A 20,204-nucleotide genomic window follows, 5' to 3' on the forward strand; every position below is an offset into this window, starting at 1 on the left:
TAACGAACGTTTATAAATAATGCCGTTTCTTTCTACGTAATTATTCGGCATAAACACTAATTTATGTAACCACTTACAACCATTAACACGGTATGATACCGCCAGATATCGAGGAATAGCCGATTTTGAACCTGCGTAACCTTCAACGCTGACCTCCCGTTTCATTCATCACACGGCCTTTAATTCCGACTCAATCAGTTCGAAAATTTGGTATGTATGTAGGCAGACTTTCTCCGGGTGAAATGGGTGTGCAGAGAGGGGGCCCGACCTTGTTAGAGGGAGGCTGACACCTGCGCAGTAACCACTTGTCACTCTCAGTCCGGCGCGCGCGCACCGCCGCGTTCGAAAACCAAACGTAATCGCACGTGCCAACCAATTTCGATTTTTTTTTATCTGTGGGACCAATATTATCTGTGAGAACTGTGACCTTGTGTGTGGTGTTCGTTTGAATTAGGAAGATCACACGGTACGTTTTTTAATGTTGTTTTTCTTTTTTAATTATGCTAAATATTTTTAGAAGCAGCTAAGGGTGTGAGGTATACGATAAAAGGACTATTATTTAAACCTATCAATAATCTGTATTTTACTTTTTTTCCACATATTATGTCAAATAAAAAGAGGAGCATTTCGAGATTGATCGTAATGACTGGAAAAATATATATCTAATGCTTACAATATTCAGAGCAAAACATCAGATTTGTAGGTCAGAGAAACACATGCTCGCTCTTGCATTATAAATGAAAAAAAAAATTCAAATATGTTTACTTAACGGATAAAACCGACTTATTATGGCAAACATTTTTCGATAGTGATAAATGTTTGCTGAAATAGGATATTTAAGAAAACATTGGACATACATTCATCGCTCAAAGTTCATAACAAAATTAAAAAATTAACCCCCAGCCCCAATCTTTGGAATAGTAATATATTTTAATTCATTCAAGTGACATGAAACAATAAAAAAAATTATGAAGATTTGAAAAAAAATAGTAAATGATTTTATCGAAGGTTCCGTAGATATTTGTGTTTTGCAAAACTAGGTCTCTGGATCGTAGTAAAGCGACGTAGCGGTCGGCGCACGCGCATTGCGTAAACAAACTCATTGACATTGACTGCGCAGTCAGCCTTGACATTCGCCGTTTTGCATCGCTTCCCTCCTATTACTTAATTAAGATATATATTAAATAATGTGAAACACATCTATCCAATCGTATCAAACGGTATATAACCACCCAGTTAAACGTGCTCATTTCATTCGTATAATTTATGTATTTACCCTACTTGAGCGAGTATATTACTATATTGCGATCCTAATATGTAACTATTATAATATAAAATTGCCGCCCTTGTAACCTTAATCGTTAAAAAAGTAAGTTCTAGAAAATAATCTTTATTATAATTTGTTTTAAATGTGATTGATATAAAATAACTCGTACTCTGGATATTATACTAAAGCGCGTCTCTGTCTTAGAAATGCATTATTCATAAAAGTTTTTTTAAGAAATATGTGTTGGCAAAGTTAATCGTATTTTTATTGCACACTTCAAACCAGAAGCGGTGGCCGTAATAAATTTCAAAATCCATTTTCAGCTCTGGAACCATTACCTACGTATGCTGTATGCTATTAAGGGTAGTTGCACACACCTACCCACTGTAACCATTGTCACAGGCTATCTATGCATGTAATTACTTCATCACTCTTTAAGCCTTTCCCACAAATATTTTATTGGTATCAATCAGTCTACCACCAATTGCGCCAACACACAACAATACTACTCAGTAATGCTGTATTTCGGTATAAAATTTGGGTAAGCCAATGTAATTACTTGCATAGTGATTACATTTGATCTTATGATTACATCATATTACGCACGTTATGGATAATGTTTTTACAGCCATCATGCTATTGTAAATTATATGCGAATGACAGTCGCAACTATAAATGAATACGATTGACTTTTTCAGTTTTTTGTCTGGTAGTGTATTTGCACTGAAGGTATACTGTAGTGTAAAATTAATACATTTTGTATTATAATGTTGATTACAAAACTAACAGGACAATATTCAATACTAGTTGTCACCCGCGGCTTTCCTCGCGTTTTAGGGGTTTGGTTGTCATGTGTCAGGCAAAAAAGTAGCCCATGTGTTTCCTTAGAGTTCAAATTTGCTTCATACCAAATTTCATCTAAATCGATTCAGCGGTTTAGTAGTAAGAGAGCGACAGGCAGACTTACTTTCACATTTATAATATTATAGTATAGATGATGAATGATATATTTTTTTAATTTCATAAAATCAAAATAATCTTTATTCAAGGGGGCTTTTATAAGCACTTTTGAATCGTCAATTAACAATTAAGTGAAGCTATCACCGGTTCGGAAAGTAGATTCTACCGAGAAGAACCGGGAAGAAACTCAGTAGTTACTCTTTTTCAACATATAAAAAATACAAAGTCATGTTAATTAATACAATTATTTAAATTATTATAATATATTATTTATATTATAAGTATCGTCACGCCTCTTTTTATAAAAGGTTAATGATCGAACTCCACGTACGATCGACCCAAATACGATTGCATTAAAATATGTAACGTATTGTTAAATTACATATAAACATTACACAATGCTTATAATATAATAATGGAATATGACTTGAATAACTATAAGGCATAGACTTCTAAGATGGCACACTTTACACTGGAACTACTTAAGAATACGCTGTATGTGTATGTGATGATATCCATTGAGTATTCTTGTAGTGTAGTGTAGAGTTCTAGTGTATAGACCACTAGCAATTGAAATGTAGGAAAGGTGGATCAAAAACCAGACGAACAAGTCAGAAGCCGAATATATATTTACAAAATGCAATAAATCTTATAATTTCATATTCATTTTAAAACGAAATTTACAAAAATTACCATTTTTATATACTTATTTACAATTCATACGAGTTTAATTCGATATGTTTTCATTTAAAATTTTAATATGCTAGAACTATTGAAATATTGTCACACTTATTTTTATTAAATCTTACAAATATTATAATTTCGAAAGTATTTATTTGATCGTTCCACTTTCACCGTTCCAACTATGTGTATATATAATACACACATACAAATACATGTATATGTATGTGTAGTCTATTCTGACCACATGTGGACAAAAGACATAGACAACATTTGACATCGAATTGGCGCGATAATTTTTACTGGAATACTCTACGATATTTGCAAAAAAATGGACTTTTGAACGCCGTCATTGAAACTGAGGAATTAAAATGTATGTGAATATAAAATGTATGTTCAGACGGACAGTGTTGTATTGTAAATAAAGATATATTAATCAAGAGCTGTTAGTAATGTACAATATAGTTGATCTATTAGTAAAATATACGGAATGCGTAAATCTTAGGTTTTTTTATCTTTATTTATTCTTTGATTGACTATATAGACATACTACTACATAGAAAATAGACACATACTGTGATTGACTACTCAAAATAATTAAGAAGCACAGATTAATAATTAATTTGTAAACTAAATTTTCTGCGTTTATTTTTGTGAGTTGTTTATTTTACCGAATTCGAATATACGTCAGCAACAATCAAATCATTTAATGCTATCAATTCTTTAACAGTAAAAATCGATTTAATCAATTATATAAAATGATTACTGTATTACTAAGATCGTTGAGATCGTTCTGCGTTGAAAAACAATAAATACAACGGTTAAAATTGTTAAGATTTAAAAATAAAAGAATTCCATGCCCAACTGTTAGACTAAGCACATTGACCCAGATTGCTTTTTAGGTAAACGTCATAACATATACAATACTTACGATCACGATCAATTTTGTAACATAAACTATTTAACAAGTCAGGACGATAAAATGGAATGATCTGATTGGTTGATTTGCGGTGCAACTGAGGTTTTTATAATTCTGCTTAAATGAAATTATTTAATTGGTTGATTTCTAGTGCAACAAAGTTTTTATAATTCTACTTATTAACTGTAATGATACGTTTCCAAATGTATTCAGATGCAACTTTGACTTCTAGGCGTGAAATTTAACTTAATATGTAATTGTGGACACTAATTTATATCGATTATATTACGATCCTCCTTTATAATATACATAATTACATTCCAATCCACCTTCGTCCAGACCCTTTCATCATGAAGTGCAACAATTATGTTTTGATACTATTTCGATGTTTTAATGAAACAAATTTTAGTAGAATTTAGATGCTGATTAGTATGCATAAGTAACAATGAATATCGAATGTTATCCGACATCTAAGTAACGATTATAAAGTTTTATGACGTTACAACAATATGCAGTGGCGTCATATTGAGAACTATGAAACATTAACAGTCATATAGTATAATAATAATAATAATAAAAGCCTTTATTCGCTGACCAAAATACTTACAAATAACTTACAACACTATTATAACTAATAACACTATAAATAATGGTTACAATAAATATGCTTAATTTAAGTGATATGTTCAATTCTACAGCAACCAGTTCGTTGGTCAGGTTGTCTTTCGACATAGGCCTCCCCTAGTTTTTTCCATTCGTGTCTGTCACGAGCAAGTCTTCTCCAACCTTTTGGTAGGTCATCCTCCCATCTTTTGGTTGGACGCCCCTTTTGTCGTTTCCCATTCCTAGGATACCATTCCATTACGTCTTTCGTCCATTTTTCTTTGTTTGTTCTCATAATGTGGCCAGTCCAGTTCCATTTCAGGGTTTTGATCTTTTGTAAGATATCGCTCACTTTCGTCTTTTTCCTTATTTTTGTGATCGACCATCTGTCATGTAGCCTTATGCTTAGCATACTTCGTTCCATATTGCGTTGGCAAACTACAAGTTTTTGGATATTTTTACTGGTGGCAGGCCAAGTTTGACACCCGTAGGTGAGACATGGGAGGATACACACGTTGAATAGTTTGCTTTTCACCGAAATTGGTATTGTTTCGTTCTTGAATATTTCTTGCAGAGACCAGTAACGTTTCCAAGTGTTGCTAATTCTTCTGTCTATTTCTTTTGAATATTGGTCTTTTATTGATATTAGTTGTCCTAGATATACGTATTCATCGACATATTTGATAATCTCCTGTCCTATTTCTATGTTTTCTTTTATCGCATTCGTCATTATTTTAGTTTTCTCTGGATTCATTGATAAACCAGCTTTTTTACTTTCTTTATCTAATTGTTGCAACATAGTTTGTAGTATATCTGGTCTGTCTGAGAATAGTACAATGTCGTCAGCGAATCTTAAGTGATTTAGGTTTTTTCCATGTACATTAATTCCAAAATCTTCCCAGTCTAAATTTCTGAATATATTTTCTAACACTGCCGTAAAAAGTTTTGGGGATAATGGATCACCTTGTCTGACACCTCTCTGGATACTAAATTCTTCTCCCAATTGTTCAAGTCTGACTTTTGCCGTTGAGTTTTTGTATGTTCCTTTTAGGATTTGTATATATTTTCTTTCTACGCCCTGTTTTTCTAGAGTTTTCCAGATATAATTATGACTAAGAGAATCAAAAGCCTTATTATAATCGATAAATGCTATGTAGTAATGATGGCCATATTCATTAAGTTTTTCAATAATTTGTTTAACCACGTGAATATGATCAATGGTAGAATAATCAGCGCGAAATCCAGCTTGTTCTCTCGATTGGCTTTCTTCTAAGCGTTTTGTTATTCGAGCAAGTATTATTTTAGAAAACACTTTGTATATATTGGACATTAGACATATGGGTCTGTAATTACTTATATCATTTTTGTCTCCCTTTTTATAGAGCAAGACAATAGTTGACTTCGTCCATTGAGTTGGTATTTGTTCAGTAGTAAATATATCGTTAAATACTTTCGTCAACGCGTTGGATATAACGGGTAAAGTGTCTTTCAGTAACTCGTTCGAAATATTATCGTCTCCGGGTGCTTTGCCGCATTTTTGTGTTTTTACAGCTCTTTCAACTTCGGCTTCTAGTATACAAGGCAGTGCTTCTTCATTAGTATATTTCTCTGTTTCTGTGGCTATTTTTTCTTCTGTCTCCGTGTATAGTTTCTTATAGAATTCAGTAGCCACTTTAGCTATTGATGATCTCTTTATAGCTACTTTATCATTATTCTCCTTATGTTTTATTTTTATGTTAGGTATCCATTGAGTGTATTCTTTTAGTTGTTTTAAACCTTTTTTAAGTCCACCTGTTTTCTCTACCTGTTTAATAAGTACTTTTAGTCTCTCTGCTTTCTTATGTTTTCGTATTGATACTTGAATCTTTTTGCTGATATGACAGATGTTATGACGGTTATCTTTTCGTTTCTTTAACATTATTTTCCTCTCGTTCATTAGTTTAATCGCTTCTTCTCCTAGTTTACTTTTCTTCTCTTTTTTAGTACACATTATTTTTACATTTGTCAGTGCCTTTTCCAGAAAATCATACTTTTCTTTCAGTGTATTGCATCTTTCGATTTCTTCTAATTTATTTTTTAACTCTTTTAGGACATCCTGTGGTATAGGCGATGTTATCATTGTATTATGAGTTGTCGAGGTAATGTGTTTTCTTGATTTCTTTTTTCCACATAATATAACTCCTCTTACCATTCTGTGATCTGTATTAAAATTTAGTTTATTTACTACATCGATGTCATTAAATATTTTCTTTTCTTTTGTTAGAATGAAATCGATTTCATTTCTGTCTCTACCATTTGGAGATATCCATGTCCACTTTCTTGTCTTTCTCTTTTTGATGAAGGTATTTATGATTTTCAAATTGTTTGCGAGGGCGAATTCTATGAGCCGTTGTCCATTCTCATTTCTTTCTCCACTACTGTAATCTCCTATGACAAATTCGTCTTTATTTGTTTTCTTACCTACCTTTGAATTGAAGTCTCCCATCAAAATTGTTTGTTTGTTTGTTTTTTGCATTATTTCTGTCAGATCATTGTAAAATTTATTTTTCACCACCATAGTGTCTTGTTCTGTGGGTGCATGGACTTGGATGATCGACCATGGTTGTTTAAATTTTGGTAATTGTATATTAAGAATTGCAATTCTATCTGATACACCTTGAAAACTGATTATTTTGTCTTTTAAGTATTGCTTTATTAAAAAGCCTATTCCATATATACCCTGTTTTTCACCATAGAAGTAAAAAATGTATTCATTGTATTCCCGTATTTCTTCTCCTATTCTTCTTACTTCACATAGACCAATGATATCCCATTTAATAGAACTTATGGCTTCTTCTAATTCTTCTAACCTGGTATCTGTCATGAGCGTCCTAACGTTTAAGGTTGCAATGTACATTTTGATGTTTGTTTTTTCATTTAATGGTTTGATTCTAGGGGGTGGTGGTCTAGCAACCCCACGGGGACCAGCCGGATTGGGGTTGTTCTGCTTCTGGATGCTGGAATATAGTTGCTAATTAGTTTTGTTTGGCTTCGTATGAGAAAAAGAGTTTGATTTAGGTCTCATCATATCGAATGCATTCTTCCTGTTTTCTTTTATTGCAGAAGTATTGCTCACCAACTTCTTGGCCTGATTCTGATCCTCTGGAGAATATGATTGGTCCCGTTTCCTTTTTTCTTTTGTATTTCCCTCTTTGACTATTAACTGATCATATTTTATGTAGGCAAAATTGCCTTTTGCTCGTTCTTCTATGAGTTTAGGTTTCAATTCTCTTCGTTTTTCTAATACTTCTTTCGGAAAATCTTCGGTGACATATACCTCTTTTAGGTTCTTTTTCATTTTTAGTATATTATTTCTTTTCCAGATATTTGCAAAAACCATAAGAACGGGTCGTATTTATTTTTTTTACTGATGCCGATACGGTGAATATTGGATACATCGCTTGGTTCCAAAGTAATTTTCAAATTTGTTTCAATAATTTCATGTACTCTTTCAAATAACTCCAAATCAGATTTTTCTTTTTCTTCCAAGCCAAATAAAAGAATGTTATTTTTTCTCTTTTCCTTCTCTAAATATTCAATTTTCCTTTCCAACATTTCTATTTTATTTTTCATATTTTTATTGTCCTCGATCAGTGGTTCTAATTTTTCGTTAATTTTTTCAAATATAGTATTTGTTTGTTTTTCCATCTCTACTTTCATTCTTTCGAAAAGCATTTGGAATGGCCCTTCCATTTTCGTTATTTAGTTATATTTGTATATTTTAATTAATAAGCCAAGCCAAGATGAGAAAAATAAGTATTGGAAAAAAATAAAAATAGAATAGTAAAAAAATCGTAATACGTGCCAGTAGCGAACTCAGAACAGTCGAGTAACTTGTTCGTAATTCAACCGTTGGACCAACAGTTTCATTAATGGTGTTGTGAAAAAATGTATATAGACTTATCTTGTTCTTTTTTTTTTTTTCTAAATGCTAATTTTTACCGTGTTCATCTAGTTCATTTCACTCCTACCTTCACTTATTTTTATATTCTTTGTTATTTAAGTTTTTTAAAACTAAATTTATTTATTAGTATTTTGTTTTATTTACTTCTAATTTTTAACACCACTGTAACAGTTATCAAAATTTAAAGGCACAGTTTATCAAAATCCGAAATATAATTTCTATCTACACTGTCTGTTTCTCGAACTTGTGACACACACTATTTTACGTTCATTTAAACAGTTTTTATTACACTTAAAGTTGAAATAACAGTTTCACACGCGTATTAGATGTTTTTATATACTATTAGCGCACAATTGTTTTCATTAGATAGTTTATTCTTTTTTTACAACTTTATATTGCACGGACGCTGTGTTAAGCAGTACACGGACCACGGACCCGAGTCATATAGTACGTAGCTATTATAAAACGAAATTAACCATTTACAATACTTGAGCGATTTGTTTTGCACGCTTCATTACAAACGACTCGACTCGTTTGATGGTTCGTTTGTATCGATTTTGTAGAGCCAATTTCTCGCTTTTCATGCTCGAATCGAATAAATATTGATCAATTAAGAACGAATTAACAATTTGTCTGGGCAATAATGTTTCGACAGCGTTGTTTGCAGATTTTATGTTGGGATAGGCAATTTATTAGCTTCGTGTTCATATTACCCTCAATATTTGTATATCGATTAGATTTATATTGTTTATGATTGCTTAAACAATGTGTGTCTTTCTCTTCCAAATGTTAAATCAATTGTGACAGAAAGAGACAGATAAATAGTTATAAGTAACGCTTATAAATAAGGTCGTTACGGTTCTTATCAATGGTGTTTATGATTGTCGATTGATTATTTTTAGTTTTGATTATTGTTAAGTTTTATTATATGTTTTCGTAATTTTTGTGAGGTTAAGGTCAATGACTTGAACTTCCCATGTTTATGCGTCAATTCATGTTTTTTTTTTAATATTTACGAGTAGAAATATGAGCAATCTGATTTCGTTACGTTACCAGATGGAGAATGTTGTATGAGCCAAGAAGGTAGTGAAGTAAACAGATTTTTTGGAAATTTTCTGAATTCATTTGTTAATAACACATTTGCAAGACCAGTACTGCATTTAAGCGCACGAGAATAAATAGTTAAAATCAGCATTCAACGCCATTATTGTAAAGTTGTATTATTAGAATTGTGGATATGACTCTAGATTAATGATGGAAATTAAACACCATGAGACTCCTGTCGTGTCTATTCGTCATAGAAATAAAAAAAGACAAGCTGAGGTAAATTGAATTAAGTGTAATTGGGTAAAATCAACATTAGCGAACATGCCATCAGTCAAGTAAACAGGAAACGTGCATGGCGGCCATGCGTCGGCATTCGGTTAATAGCTGTTTAATCGTTACGTTAATAAGAGAAACTCATCTCCGGCCGGGCCGATGGCGAGCGTCCCGGACGGTTTTTTTGTAGGGCTTTCTCCGCTTAAGGTTATAAATGCAACTAATTATATGTATCAAGAGGTTTCATTTGATGTTCTTTTTTCGAAGAAAAATTCGTTTTCATTTTCAATTAAGCGCAGAGCGGTATACTCTGTAGTTGCACGTGACGTCAAACGCTTAAATCGAAGTCATTGAACTCAAATGATTAACAAATCCATACAATAAATCGATGCATGCACATCCTCCGATGATTTTCTTGATTGTATCTGGCAACTAAAAAAAATGTGTCGTTCGAATTTATTTAAATGACATCTAAAACAGAAAGAGAAATATAATCGTTCCATTGTGTTCTATATTTGAAAATCTATCAAATATTACACAATATTCAAAGTGTATTGTAAAAGCAAACATTGCCTTGATACATTAATCTATCATAAGACTCACATCGATGTAGCCAGCCAGCCGGTAGAGAAAGTCGAGACGTAGAACAGACGCGACAGAATATTATATTGGTGTTAATAGAATATGTTAATAGAATATTCATACAAATTGATAAGAACGAATCTGCGCTAATCAGGTATTTTAGAATACCTAAACTTCTTGTTTGTACTGTTATTTTTGTTTTAATGTTTTTAGTTTATAAAATAAATTGTACAAATATTTATGTATTCACGTTACTTGATCTAATTTATTTATTAAATGTTGTTCAATTTGATCTTGAAATTATATTTTATGTAAAAGAAAAATACTTTAAGCGTTATATTAATAACAGTTACTTAGTATGATTAAATAATAACAAAACGTAAATATTTAGTTACTATCTTTTGAAATTCTGAATACATTACGAGCTTTATAGTTAAGTGATTACAAAACATTGCTTTGTAATAAAATGTTTGTTATTGCTATTAAGTAATTGTCTTACTTAACTGCTAATGACGCTATAATAATAATTATTACATAGTTCGGTCTAGACTCTACTTATATTAGCTATCTGGCTCACAAGACGTTATAATAACGTTATAATAAAGACAATGACTATTAAACATAGACAATTTTACTACTATTTAATAATTCATATATTTTTAACAGAGCATATTACGATTAATTACAATATAGGTTACAAAGTTACACAAACATCTTTAGTTGATTTATATATAGACCTTATTATTAAATGCAGTTTAACTATTCGGTAAGAGTACCTTCTCCTGCTTAAAACGTTTTGATATATAATAGTTTAAAATAGGAGTGCTTGTCTTGTTTTTAACTGACGATCTTTGCTTCAGAACCACATTATCTATCCACTGAATCTATATTCTTTCGTCTCACAGCAATAATTAAAGTTTAATTAATTAATTAATTGGCGCTGCGGTTACTAAAACGGGTTTTCGCTTCGGTAGAAGATTCGACACTCGCTAATTAATACTTTATAAATACAGGTCATACTTACGGAGTAATTTGCGTTAGTTTTATATTTCCGTCTGATGACAGGTGAACGTTGGGTTCCAAAGACGTAATGACGAATGTAACATCACCGTATATAACCAATGAAGCTTAAAATTAAGACATCTGATTGGTCCATTCTCCCTGCGGCGATCAAATGATTGGTGTAAAAAGCAAGATGACAAGGTTTCTAGGAACATTCAATCGCGATGGTTTCTGTTGTCAGTCATGACAAATGGAATGGAATTTTCAATTGAATCAACAACCGTGTCAAGCACTGCGGTTAATATTTTTAATTATCATCTTCAAGTCACAGATGTCTTTTGTATCGATAGCTTGAGGAAAGTATGAAGTAATGTTGGCTTAAATAAGAACTTGCTTACTAATATTGATGACATATATATTTTTGAGAATAAATTAATAATAAAAATGAAAATTTTTAATTATTCTGCAATTCATTTCTATATTCGTTTTTACATATTTTATAATTCGAATTTATAACATCTATCACAAATGCAATTTTTTTTTTTTTTTTTTTTTGATGTTTTTTTTTTGTGTAGGTATAACAGTTTATTATTTAACTAAAAATTTTTTATAAAAAATAGTGCACAATAAATAAATTATAATACGTTTTCAGTATTACATAAATATCTCGCGCGGAAGACTTATTGATATACTATTTAAATTTTTCGCGGGTGAAGTCGAGACTTTATTCATGACATTTTATTTATGCTTATTAAATTTCAATTATTTTCTATTATGAACAATAATATATCGATGAAGCTACAAGTATGTTATTTAAAAATAAATATATAACCTTAAGCAGATTTGAAACAATTATGTCCAACAAATGAAAATTATTTTATGTGGGCAACAAAGTTTTCCAGGGAAAAGTGATTTAGAATTTTAGAGTCATGTTATTAATATGTTAAGCGGGTACCTCATTAAATCACCTTGACATTTATAGTGTGTAGGTCCAGGCATATAAATAGAGAAACGGGTCAGCCTCAAGTGACCTATATAGCTATCGCCTTCAGTAGCCACGCTACAAGCGTTTTTAATCGATATTGTTGACAGAACAGCAATCGTCACACTGAAATGAATCAATTGATACTAAAACGTAACAACTACACGAATTAAAAAGTTGAATAAACACGTGCATTATCTTATTTACTAAAAACGACTTTGTATTTTTTAAATGTTAAAAAAGAGTAACTACTGAGTTTCTTGCCGGTTCTTCTCGGTAGAATCTACTATCCGAACCGGCGGTAGCTTCACTTAATTGTAAAATGACGATTCAAAAGTGCTTGTCTAAAGCCTACTTGAATAAAGTTTATTTTGATTTGATTTGATTAATTAGCAAATTAAATCGATATAATTGAGAAGCATGGGCATTAAAATACTATTGAAAAGTTCTGGAAACGAAGTTTGCTAGTGGAAAATTTAGTACGTGAATTATATATGATACGTGATACGAGAACGTAGAAAACCCACCGTCTATCTCAGCTTAGTCCTAAATTATTAATGTGGGTTCGAATTTCATTTCTAATTTATTAATTGGGTTTGTTTTGATTTCATAATGTGCTCGACGTTGAACTTTAAACAAATAAAACAAATGTATTTTATTCCAGTAAAATTTACAATAAATATTTTTTTTAATATGTCGGAGGAAAGCTCTAAATTCTTCTTGATATTTTTTCTTGTCGAAGTCTTAGCTCAACGTTTAAGGGTATTAATTTATTTTAAATTTAACTAAATATTATAATTTAAACTTTTTAATTTTGGACTAACACAGACAAACAATTATAATACTACGCGTATACAATATACGTAATGTATTATATAAGATTTTTTTTTAAACTGTAACTTTGACCCATGTCTGCACAGGTCATGGGGAACAGCGTCTCTTATTAGTTGTCATAAATCCCATACAATAACGATAGGAGGTTAGTAAATAATAATCACTCATTACCTTTAAGTATAATTTCAGTTAGTGATAGCTTTGTGAAACTAATTCTTCATGTTTATATTTAACTTTTTGTACCTCAATTTATATTTGGTACCGTTACTTTAATTATAAAAGAGGATTTATGCTTTTTACATTAAAAATAAACTGTAAATTGCTAAAATTGTTATTTCAATGCCGTATTTAATAAAATATCTCATCATTTCTTGCAGTATTCTCGGTTAGATGATATTATGAAATATAAAGATCGCATCATAACGGTCATCATTCTTTTATTTAAAGATGTAACATTCTTGAAACGTTGGGTAAAGATCAATGATATTATAATAAACAGATATGTTATATCCATACTAAAGAACAGAAAAAAGTGTGCCGCGCCGTTTATTTTAGTTTATTTTTACATTTCGTTAAAAGTAAAAAGGATAGCTTGATAAAAACAATAAGTAAAAGGGATAACTAGATGTTTTAATTACGCAAAACGTATTACTACGTAATTATGAGGAAAACGTCCCAATTAGGACGTTTTCTAGTCTTCACTTTTTACGCGTTAATAACATATCTGTTTACTAGAACATCATTGGTAAAGATAAAACATGTTCTTATACTAATTTATAGACAAATTTTATACTAATATTAAATAAGTTCTGTTTTATTTATCGGTTCAAAAACTACTAATCCTTAAAATTATAATTAATTAAAAGATTAGAATGTATACATTTACTGAATGTATACAAAGGTATACATTTGTTGATTTATCTCATTATGTCAGCGTAGTTGTAGGGAAAATTATCGGACCGGGCGAAATGAAAACACAATACGCGAAAATTACGTAGTAAAAGTGTTTGTATGTACGTAAAATAAGTGTATACACACTATGTATAGCGTGTAATCTATATTTTGATATTTTGTTTCATTGAACACTAGATTTATCGTGATAAGATCAAAGTGTAATTAACGTTTTTAATATGCTAAGTTAAAGGTGTAACCTAAATAATTGTCTACGATAAAATTTATAACTATTAACCGTTTGAATATTTGAGCTCTTTATTTTAATATACATGAATAATTAAGTCGAAATGACCCTTTTTCGCAAAGAATACATGTAAATTTTGTTAGAAATAAATTAATTTAAATATTTATTACAGGACAGTAGAAATGTTTAGGTTATTAGGGTTATATGCACAAACAAACAGAAAACAATATAATCGCCAAATAATTCAACGTAAATGTGGAAAATCAAAATATTAACTCTACCTATAGAAAATAACCGTAATAAATGTTTCGTATGGTTTTTGCATGTTTGTATTTAAGTAGTAGTTATTGTATAAATATTGTAGCCCAATTGAACGTCTAACTTAGTACAATAAAGTTATTAAGCCATGATTTTCAGCATTAAAAGTCATAACTCACAGATCATCGTATGGTAAAATGAGCCATGACTTAACGGATTAAGTTGTTATTTCGATTATATATAATTTTTTTCGTGAGATAAAGGGAAAGCATCCATTGAAGCTTCTAATTGGCATATACAAACGATCTTTTGTTATTCAATAGAGCCGGTGTATGGACATATTTCACACAGATCTAAAACTTTTATCACAATTGAAATGTAAAGTGAAATTTGAATGAGACGTAGCGAATATTCGCACGTGCTTTTTACGAGTTCACTAATGAATGTTAATTAGGAACATCTAGCAGTGAATTATACTTTTTTACTCAGCGTAGTAAATTTTTTTAAAACACTGAGAAGTAACATCTTAATTTATTAGGATTATATTGTTGTTCGACTGTTCGAATATTTTAAGTCATTCCATAACGATAAAATTTCTATAAATATCTTCTAGGTATGTTAGTATATCTACTAAGTAACTTTGCTAAATTCCAAATCCTTTGTATCTGGAGTATCGGAGATCACGTGATGTAATCCCGATAACACATATAGACTGTGAGATTCGTATTATCCGTATATAATATATACTGTACACGGCTATAAGGTTCAGGGGAAAAAACCCGTATCTCTCAAATTAAGATACCAAAAGTAGCAAGCGTAATTTTCTTTTAACGAGCTTCTTTTTGTTCTTACCTTCTCGTCGAAAAGGTAAGAACGAAATTTTGCATTACAGTATCGTGTAGCATTGAGGCAGGTTTCCTTTCTGACTATTTCGAATGATTGCAGTTGTAAGATATAAGATATAATTTATTAATATTTTATTCTTTCGACACCACGAAGAGAAAATAAATGAATACAACATGGATACTGCCTAAATAAAAGAAGCGTACAATTTCGGCGACCTTTTTGCTATCGCTTCCAGGCAACCAACTGTGTAAGTTAGGATAGCTCATAGACTATACAGTGGGTAGTGCTGGGATAATCAATAAAATAATAGGTACTGATGACAATTAACTTCTATGATAAAAACGTAAGGCAAGTTCTCCAATACATAATTATATAAATGATAATAGTAACTTAATTAGTAGATATTTAGCGATTTCCAAGCAGGATGTATAAACTTATATAATTGTATTTGATGACAAACAGTTGAGAGGTTTTATTGATAGAATTGGTAAAAAATGGTAAATAAAATGTAGATTAAAATGTGCTTAATAAAAAAGAGATTTCACCCCTCCGCGGGGATTTACGTACTATTTGTATAATAATAAGAATCATTTTAGTGAATTAACTAAAATATTGTACCTGAGTTGAGTTGAGTTATATGTTTTGTTTTTTCTCCTGTTATGTTATGTACAACAATTGTGTTACTTTCGTAACTGTTATATTGTAATGTATGTATTTTGTGCATATTTACTCATTATTATAAATTTGTGTCTGTTTCTGCGCTATATTTTTTCATGTTTAACTTAGCGTTGTATAGAGGAGAATGGCTTTTAGCATACATGTATTATGCAAAAATACTGTACACTCCGGGTACTAGCGAGTATAATGAAAATACATAAACAATGGAAACATACATAAGAAACAACGTTGGGTTAATTAACAAATTAGTAGACCTACTCGTAGTACCTTACTTTAAAAACTAATTGAAGCATTGAAAATCATTTTTAAGCTATTCAATTTATCAATTTTTAAATTCAAAGTACTCAAATGAAGGATAAAAAAATATGATTGAAATCTCCGATACTGCTAATTAACATCTAGTTATGTACATGTCATTTTTGACATGCGCATGTTCGCTCGCTCAATCAAATATCAAGGCGCCCGCGCTTTGCCGCGCGGCGAGCTTTTGACAGTGATGTTCCATTGGCTTATCGAGTGGTGGGAGTTTTTGTTTCGAAAGTACTACTAATTATATGATAATTTAAATTTTGAATACGTTTAAGAAAAAAAAAGAAAAATATTTTTATAAATTAATCAGAAATAAAACGTACCATGTAAACGTTAGTATCATTACCCAATTTTCATATCAGAACGTTCCATAATTGCAGCACAAACATTCCAAGGTACGTAGGTGAATGGTGCTATTATTTATATATATGATTATTATATTATCATGTCTGACCGCGCCCACTATAGGGGTGGTCGGGCCTCAAATACCAGCTCACTTAATAGACACTTATAAACATCGATATCGACATTGACTTGGCGTAAAACATCGATACTCGTAACACTAATTAGTCGGAGAAAGTTACCGACCGACTGACCACAATCCGATCCAAACCCGATGTTTCGGCGGTACCGATTTTAGATCGATTCTACTTTCGTTTTTCGGCTACTCTCTTACCGTTCACTAAATTGATTGAAACTCTGATTTATTTCGTTCAATACAGAATTATACTCGATTTAAATATGGTATAATTACGTCTTGTAATATTACTACTATAAAATATAAACGATCTTTTCAGCATTGTTTTGGGCAGTTTCTATGTTTACTTCAGCTTCAAAAGCTTGTAATCTGCAAGAGCAATCAACTTAGATTCGCCTGTAAGATTAAATTATTTAATTAAGTATTTATATTTGATTTTCAAATTGTCAATATTTTATTTCGATTATTATCGACACTATACCTACAGCTAAATTTATGTTGAATTTGAAACAAAATATTCAATTCAATATTATTATTAATTTATCGAAAATTCTAGAATTTATTGAATAGATATTATTTATTAATATCATTCACGTTATTTTCTAATCGCCGGAGATGACCCGGCTATGTGTGTCACGGGGTCTTTGGGTTTATAACGCGACGGGTTCCCAAGTCATTGTCTGCAATAATTAATGTTATGACTGTTATCTTCCTAGGATTGCATGTGAATTATAATGCTATATGGGAATCGGGATTTGTTATATTGCTATTGCATGAAAATTTTTTTTGTTTTATTACAGTGCAATTTGTTCCTCGTACTTCCATTTAAATGTACATAATTAGATAGATACTTTTTTATAATCGCGTATTTTGTAATAACTGATATTATAGACGAAATAAAAATAAAATCGATTCTGTACGCGATTAGACAACTGAATTTTATATCAAAATAAATATTGATGATTCGAAATTTGAATTTAAATAATTTACTTTTTTTTAATATATTATAACGTAACAAATTAGAAATTCGAATAAATATGTTTTGTAGATATCTAATCGATAAAAGATCAATAAAGTATATTTTATAATAAATTAAAATATTTTTTGTGAAATCTAGATTATTTTTCATTTTAATTTATTAATAGATAGATACTATAAAATTTAAAAAAAATAATCCTTAAAGTTCATTGACTGTCACAGCCGTCATGGAGCCGTCAGGAACTGTCAAAAAGTAGTCATTAGGTAGGTATATCCGTCTCTTTCTATCGCAGTTCTCTTACACATGAGATGTAATACGGGCCTCAACATCTTTGGACGGTGAAAGTGTAAACAGTGCGAACGCTTTCATTTAAGAGTATTTTGTTTGCTCTTACAATATGTCAGATTATTATCATATATTTAATTGGCATTTTTAAATGGTACTCATTCATGTATAGTATTATAAGTAAATGTCCAAAGATTTTTTTTATAAGTAAATAAAAGAACGTGAGAAGGAAAATCTGATGAGTGACGTTTTATTTATACAAAAATGATTTCTATTTTATTTCTTTTGTACGTATAAATGAAGTTCGCAATTTAAAACATATAATGTAGGTTTGTTTTAATAGATTTTAAAGACAGCTCCTAAATTAGATAAATGTGTAATAATTTTCGAATTTGAGTAGATGTACTTTTAGCTGTAGAAATAGTTCAGGTAGTGATTTGAAAAGAATGCCATAAACATATATTAGATAAAAATAGATAATAAAATTTTCAATCCCTGTTTTAAGCCCTTCGGGGTGAAGTTTCATGAAATCCGTTCTTAGGTGATGTTTACCCTATAAAAGGAACTTCTATTTTGTAGGTGTTAGTTTCTGAGATTTCATAATAAATCAGTAAGTGGTATTACACTTTGATTTATATACATATACATATATGTACACATAATTTAGTAACCATAGTATTATTTTGTCTAGAAAAAATATTCTTGTCTGTGTCTATTTAAAAATAGAATTTGTTTCAAATAAATAATAATTAACAATGAAATTGTATACATAAATACGAGAAATGTTCTTGAATACTAATTCGCCATTCATCAATTTGAATATAACTCATTTCAGTTTGCGTTCATTGTCACAATCAACTCTTACTCTCGCTTCGGTTCAATGCACCGAGGTTAGAGATAAGACGCGATTGTGAGCCAGTGATATTGTGTCTGCGTCCTGTCTAGCTTAACCATAGTATTTTAGTAACAATCTAAGACCATATTATAATGGTCTTTTAGTTTTTATTTATTGAAAACATTTACAAAAAATTGATTGGCGTTAAGGATCTGCGTAACAGTCACATTGCAAATTTCCCACTGCTGCACTAAAACCTCCTTTAGGGAAAATGTTTCGTTTTAGCTTATTGCATCACACTGCTCCAGTTGGGGTTGGTTGTTACACATGTGACAGAATTTCGTTGAAAATAGACACATGAATGTTTCCTCACGACATTTCCGATCAATACCACGCACGAGATGAATTATAAACACACCTAAAGCACATGAAAATCAGTGGTACTTGCACGCGTAAATGATTTTTTCATTGTTATTTTTTTGTATTAAACGCTGCTTTTTAAATCTGTTAATGTTTTGTTCGATTGTATTATCTATTTAAAGGCACAATGTATGTTTTCTTACAATAAATCCAAACGACAATGAATAATCTCTAATTGTATGCGTGCGTAAAACACATGCTCGTATCTTTTATCTTTTATTTCACAGTAAATGTCTCCAGCGCCATTTAATGGCGCATGGCAATTTAACTCGTGCACGCTCTAAAGTATCAGAGTAAAGTGCCACAACAATCTTCGAAGCGCTTAATGAAACAAAACCATATCTCGCTACATTTAAAATTGAATCTTTTCATAATGTTACAAGATCTAAAATCCTTTGAAATCAATTTGGATTTAGTGGTTACATTTAAAAATTGAATCATAAAATTGTTATTTGAAATAAAGCCTTAAGAACGCTTGTGTACAATTTAAATTGAATTGTTTGTTTATTACGTTATAATACTTAATTGTGGTTATAACTGTCAAGATTACAGGTCGTGCTGTATTCGGATTTCAGTTGTATCAATGGAGTCAATGAGGAGTTACCCGTCGCAAATTGAATGATATTGATAATGAAACCGTCAAAATTAAGGCGCTTTTCATATTTATTGCGATACGTTTATTAATACTAAATGTATGGATTAAAATTAATTCACTGGAGATTATCGAAATATAGTAATAAAAGTTTAATACGTAACTATCCGTTACTTAGTCACAGGGCTTCGCGCAAGGTCGAATGTACTCATCAAATATTCTAAGTCCAAACTACAATACTTAGGATTATTTCAAAGCGTAACTTCAGGCTCAAGGGACATTACATCTTACAC

The 20,204-nt window shown here is 30.7% G+C and overlaps 1 protein-coding gene across 1 annotated transcript in view; it reads left to right on the plus strand.

Annotated features, from left to right (window-relative positions):
- Window positions 1-283: 283 nt before the first annotated feature.
- Window positions 284-20,204, plus strand: part of LOC124535326 — a 33,599-nt gene continuing 13,678 nt past the window's right edge. Inside the window, exon 1 of the mRNA XM_047111513.1 lies at window positions 284-466. The gene's annotated coding sequence lies outside the window, so the exon portion shown is untranslated. The remainder of the gene's footprint in view (window positions 467-20,204) is intronic.

Source organism: Vanessa cardui, chromosome 14, assembly GCF_905220365.1.
Source record: "Vanessa cardui chromosome 14, ilVanCard2.1, whole genome shotgun sequence".
In the NCBI taxonomy this organism is placed as follows: Eukaryota; Metazoa; Arthropoda; class Insecta; order Lepidoptera; family Nymphalidae; genus Vanessa; species Vanessa cardui.